Consider the following 7,188-nt stretch of genomic DNA (forward strand, 5'->3'; position numbering starts at 1 on the left):
GGATGAGGGGTGCAGAAGAGAGTAATAATGACTATCAATTGCTATATTAGAATAATATTCTACAACAATAATTCACCTACCTACCTATCTATCCTTGCAACATATAAACACATAACACAAAGAAACAAATGTATTGTCCCACCATTTGAAATGAATGTGAGCTTAGGCATTTCAAATTGTTTCCATTCAGCTACATATACACATATACTACTGAGTTATACTGTTGATAAATTTATAAGAAAAAGAATTGTCCAAGACTTGGAAATGGACAAGAGAAATTGAGAAGTTGTCCTTTCAGTGGAGCACAGCACATAGTCTAGTGAACTTGGTGGATCATCTGATTCTATAAGAGTATGTGCCTTTTTATTGATTTTCTGTTGATTATTTCACAATTCTGTAGGGATAGAAGCTAATGTGTACAAAATCAATAGCAATGCTAATGATTCTTGTGATTAGCAATGCAAATGAATTTTGACTGGTAGAGATATAATTGATTTCTGCCGATTTGAAAAGATAACCCTAAACATTATAGTTCATTGCCTTTGAGGACACTATTCAGTTTTATATATATTAGAAAATTCATTTCAAAAAAAAATTCCTGCCTCTATGTATCTATCTACAGCTATCTGTTCTTTAAATTTTCCTTTGACTCTGACTTCTCTGATTTAATATATTACTGTTGGTTAATTAATTAATAAGTTGAATGAAAACTTTGATGTCTTCATTTTATGTTTGTTTGAAAGTTAAGCTTTTTACTGTTTGAAAATTATACCATAGTCATTGGTAGCATAAGCTGTTTCTTTGGCATCTAAACTGCTACTCTAATCTTATTCTTGTTTCATCAGCAATATTCTAAATAGTTTCTCAGTGTTTTTCTACATTTCATTTAGTTTTCACAGTAATTTTCACAATAACAAGCAATAAAATGTACTTTTTACACATTTAAAACAGATTTAAAAAGTGATTTGTTTAATTGTGGGTCCCAGGTAGTTAAAAAGTACTCTGCGATACAGCTGAGTTTTCAATAATTATTGAGTTTGCTTCAAATCCATTTACCTTGTGTTATCCTGAACCATTCTAAAGTCAAAATCGCTCAGGACTGCACAGTCCTATGAAATTAAAGTATTGAAAGACCGAAGTTCTTCATTTTAAACTTTTTTAAGGAAAAGAAAACTGTTAACTTTGGAGGTTTCAAGCAACATTTGGTAAGAAATCAAACTGGCCAGTCAATTAACTTTAGAATCCCTACTTCATACAGGGTGGCCTATAAAATGTTAGAGAATGAATGTCAGTTGCATCAAGAAATAAATGATATTTAAGCAGATAACATTCAACAATGCACTTGTGAAAGCAAAGCATGGGCATGTAAAATTTTTAAAAATTCCTAAGCTTAAAAAAAATCTAAGCATCATTTTTCAGAAAAAAAATAGATGAGAGACATCACAATCAATTAGTAATTGGTGATCAAATAAATTATTCTTTTACTTAGTGGAAAGAGAAAAGCATAAAATATAATATTTTATATCAGCTTGGTATTCAGGTTCAAAATTCAGTCTCTCTTGTTTTTTTCCCCTTGTTCTCTCCTTTCCAAACCACATGAAAGATGTGATTTAAAGTTGAATGGTACCAGTATTGGGGTACTTCTTATAATGTATATAATAAGAATTCTTGTTTTATTCAGACTGGCTTGTCTTCACTGATTTTCTTTTCCAGTCCTGAACTCATGATTTATGATATTTTGTGGAGCCTGTAAACATTGCCTCTTGAATTTCCAGACAGAGAAAATATGTCAAATGAATAGATATAACAGTAGGACTAGCTACCTAATTTGCAGGCCCAGTACAAGAAAAGAATATGGACTCTTTGTTTAAACAAGAAGCAGAACATTACCAGCACCCTAGAATCTTTCTCTTGCCCCCTCCACTCATAACTTGCCCAGGAGTAACCATTATCCTTACTTCTAACAACACAGATTAGCTTGGCCTCTTTTTGACTTTCCGTTAATGAAACCATACAGAATATACTTTTTTGTGTGTCTGGCTTCTTTTGCTCAACATTATAATTGTGAGATTTTTTCATATCCTTGTATGTAACTATAATTTGTTTATCCTTATTGCCGGATAACATTTATTGTATCGAATTTTAAAGTTGTAACTACTGATATCATAGTAAGTTCCCCCAGAATTTTCCTCTTACATGCACACACATAGACACATAGACACACAGACACAGACACACACACACACACACAGACATACACACACACACACACACACACAAAAACACACACATGGTGATGAATTCAGTCTATTCTGAATGGAGGTGGGAAAGCCAGGGTTGTGTATTAACTGGTTTCTGACCTTTGAATAGAGTATCCGTTTCCCAGAAACCATGATGTATTAAATCACCAGAAAATATTGGTTGACACATTTAATCACATTGTCTTCTTTTCCAAGTGGTTATTTTTTTCTTCCTGTGAGTGAGCTGGTGCAGGAAACTTTAGCTGGTGACATACCAAATTTATCTATATTCAACCTGTTCTTCCAGTTCTAGGAACCTGACAATTTTTGCTCACTCTGTCTCCAACTAGTTGGTTTCTTGTTCTTGCTTAGAGCAATGATGAGCATGACAAAATCACACATACATAATGATCTAGGGAAAAATTCACAGAAACAAACCACAAGGAACATGCGCGTCAATTACGCCTTAGCTTATTTTGAATGCAAGGGTATGCCATCAAATATTTTCTTCTGTTTTTTGAAATTTCCAAGACCGAGCTTTATTATTTTTATTTAACAGTGTTACTAATATAGAATTCACATACAGTACAGTTCACTCATTTATAAGGTACAATTCAATGGTTTTCACTATACTCAGAGTTGTGCAATCATCACCACAATAAATTTTGGAACATTTCATTACCCTAAAAGGAAACCACATTCCCATTAGCAGTCACTCCTCATTTTCTCTTAATTTCTCCTCCTCCTCTCCCTTCATTTGCCTGAGCTAGACAACCACTAACCTACTTTTGGTCTCTGTAGTTTAACTATTTTATATTTTTGAACATTTTATATAACTGGAATCATACGTTTTGTGTTCTTTTGTGAAAGACTTCCTTCACAACTTCATTTTTTTTTAATGTGGCTGACTAATATTTCATTGTATAGATATACTACATTTTATTTATCCATTCATTAGTTAATTGATTGCTTCCACTTTTTGGTTATTATGAATAATGCTTCTATGAACATTTGCATACAGGTTTTATGTGGAAATGTGTTTTTATTTCTCTTGGGTAAGTATATAAGAATTGCTAGACTACGTGTTAACTTTATATTTAACATTTGAGGAACTACCTGACTATTCTCTAAAGTAGCTGCATCATTTTACTTTGTAACCAGCAATGTATGAGGGGCCCAATTTTTGTACATCCTCATTAACACTTGCAATTATCAGGTTTTTTTATTATAGCTATTCTAGTAGGTATGAGGTAGTATCTCATTATGGTTTTTATTTTAATTTTCTTGATGGCTAGTGATATTGAGCATCTTTTCATGTGTTTATTGATTATGTCTATGTCTTCTTTGAAAAAATGTTTATTAAAATCCTTTGCCCTTTTTTAAATTGTGTTTTTTTGTCTTAACATTATCATTAAGTTGTAGAAATTCTTCACATACAAGTGTCTAGATACAAATGTCTTTCATATATATGATTTGCAATATATCTTCCTATGTTGTAGGTTGTCTTTTTACTTTATTGATGATATCTTTTGAAGCACAAAAGTTTTTAATTTTGATGAAGTCTAACTTATCTATTTTTCTTTTTCACTTTCTGCTTTTGGTGTCATTAAACTTTATTCTTAAATAAGATTTCAAAGCATTTTTGCATTGTTAATGCTTAAGATTTAATTGTATTGTTTTCCTGTAACTTGATATGTTTATTATCACTTTAGGGAAGAATTTCTAATGGTAAACCAGTTGATGATTTTCTATATATATTTTGGAAATGTTGAATTCTTATGTGTTGCCTAGTGCTGGCTTGAATAAAAAATCTTAGATGGACTTTTTTTTTCCCTAACAAGGGAAATAAGAGTCGCCAGGAGATGAATGAACTTGAAATCAACCACGAGATAAAAATATTTCGTGGCTGATTGGCATCTGGTTATCTTGACAGCCAAGATGAGAAGATCCTAAGACAATCTAAACATTGTGGGAGGCTGATAGAGCAGGATGAGCTCAGTTCTGTTTAGGATGTTCTAAAGTAGGTGGAAGATATGTATCTAACACAGAAAGCAATTTATAAATGATCTATTTAACTTTTAGAGTAGCTAGCTTAATGCTCTTCAAGTAAATCCTCAATAAATATTTATGTAATTAGCTAAACAATGATATACAATCAGAGACTAAATTTGATGGTATGGACTATAATCATGGTATAACCTTAGACAAGTCATTTTACCTTTCTGTGCTTCTGTTTATTCATCTGTAAGTGGGGACAATAATAATGCTTAGCTCAAAAGATTATAATGAAAGACAAATGAGACACTGCTTATGCAAGTGTGCATGTAAGTGTCAAGACTCACGATAGCCGTGAATGCAAGAATGGAGGCAGCAGGTAGGAGTGGTTCAGACATGGGGTTTGGAATTAAACAGAACTAGGTGAAAATTTAGTATCTGTGTGCTCTTGGATACATCTATAAAACCTAATTTATGAGATAGTTGTGTGGAATATTTTTAATGTGATAATATATGCAAAGGACTGAACATAGGAGGGTCTTTTAGATGAAAGAAGCGATAGGTACAAAGCACAAAATTATATACTTCACCTAAGATGAGAGTATGTGTTGGGAGGTAACAAAAAAGTAGGGCCGAAGACACCTTAGGGAAGAACTAAAAATAGAGTTAGAAAACATAAACCAGTCCCCGTGGGAATCCACCTAAGGACTTTAATCAATAGCTATTTTGGCCAATGCTTATCTCAGGCTAGAGAGAAAGTGACCTGCTATGTTGGAAAAATCCCTGTTATAGTAAACTGGAGGCCTGGGTTTAATTGTAGCTCTACCACTGGTTAGCTAGCTGTGTGCCTTGGACCCATCATTTAATCTCCCTGGACTTTCTCACTAGGTAAGTTCCTCAAAGTTCATTTTGAGAATAAATAAGCTCCAAGTTGATAGATCTGGTTTTCCCAATGATGTCACTGTCCAGCTGCTGCCAAAGTTTAGAAAACAAAGAATTTTTGATCATCTGAGACTTGGGGCAACTTTCTAACACCCATAGACTTGGTGTTTTGAAACATCTTTGATGGTTTGTAGCAAAATATATGAGCATATATAAATATTCAATTCCAGTTCAAAGTGGTGCTTGGCAAAATGTTCTAGATTGTTTACGTGTCTCTGCAATGTGACAGGCATTCCCATGAAATTCTCAAAATGCATTTCTTGAAAATTTATTGATGTATAATTTGCACAGAGAAAAGTGCTGAAAAGTGTCCTGCTCTCCTAGTTTTCACAAGCTGAACTCATACAAATAATTAGCTCCCAAATCAAGAATCGGAACATAATCAGGGCCACAGAATTCCATTTGCTCTTTCTTCCAGTCATTATCTCCCCCAGAGATAACCATTGTTTGTAATATCATACTTTTAAAATGTCAAAAAACTCATTAAAACTAAAGATTGCTTGGTCTTTATTTAGAGATCTTTAAATGTCATTCAGAAGTTTAATTCCTTGCTTGTGCCTGCATGAATGGGTACCACACTTTTGGAAATTAATTTGACATGACATCTCAAGATCTGTTAACACATTTATTCTATTCTGTTCTTGGTAGTTTATCCAAGGAAAATTTATTTTAAAAGAGTGATTTATATTTATGAATATTTTCATTTCACAGTTATCTGTAATTATTAAATGAAAAAGTAACTCAGATGTTAGACAGTAGGTAAATCATTAATTAGTTTATTGATACTAATCATGAATCATTAAGCAACTGTTACATGGGAAGACTCCATAACAAGAAAAATATCTATCTTCAAATGTCTAGTAAAAAAAAAATTGAAAGTGCAAAATTGCATTATACTAAAACAGTACCTTTCTAAAACTCAAATGCATATGAACAAGAACTAAAAAATATTTATGGAGGGATGTTGGTTATTTTCTATATCTGTTATGTTGTAAAATTGTTACTATAATAAAAAATATGATGGGCAAAATAAAAACAAGTAAGCTTTTTCTATTTAAAATGAACATTTTATAAAGTACAGTTAGGACTTTTAGAATACAAAGGGACAAAAATTACAAACCTATTTTTTTAATGTAAAAGTCAACTGACAGCTATGAGAATGACAAAAATGTTCAAGTACAGCAACTTCCAATGTTGGCAGTGGTTCAAGAAAATGAGCATTTTCATATGTTGAAAGTGGATGTAAAATTGCTATAATTTTGGAAAACAAAGAAGCATTAACTGGTGAAATAAAAATGCATGAGCTCTTTGGCCCAAAAGTCTTGCATAAGATAGAATCTGTCCTATGTAAGTAAAAGTACCAGAACTCAAAGATACTTGTGTTGAATGTTATTAAGTTGTTCACAGCATTGTTTCTAGTAGAAAACAAACACACAGCCACAGGCAATAAAACAAACCAACCTGGACAGGGCATGAATGTCCGTTAGGTGTGTAATGATTGGGGAAATTGTGGTACATTCATAGAATAAAACATTATGCAGCTATGATAAGGAATGACATAGATCTCTACTTACTTGGAGGAACACTCATGAATGATTGTTAAATGAGAAAAAGAGATTGAAGACTAACGTAAACAATAGAAACTTGTTTTGTAAAAATTTTGCAAAATATCATAAAAACTTATGGGGCATAGAGAAATATTTGAAATTATTCTTTGGTTACCTGGGGAAATGAGAAGATAAATATTAACTTTTCTTAAAGTATCTTTACAACTGTGAGTTTGAGTAGACACAGTTGTGTAATTCTGGAAAGGAATTATATATGTATTATATATACATATATTATATATATTATAAAGTCAATGACTTTCTCAAAGCACTTATAGTTGAATACTGATCAATAATTTTTCTGCCATAACAAACTAAGTATAGAGTTATTACTAATGAGGCTATTTCATCTAATACCAAATGGCATCTAAGGACTACAAATGATTCCTCTTGTGCCGTCTCAT

Source organism: Pteropus alecto, unplaced genomic scaffold, assembly GCF_000325575.1.
Source record: "Pteropus alecto unplaced genomic scaffold, ASM32557v1 scaffold45, whole genome shotgun sequence".
Taxonomy (NCBI): domain Eukaryota; kingdom Metazoa; phylum Chordata; class Mammalia; order Chiroptera; family Pteropodidae; genus Pteropus; species Pteropus alecto.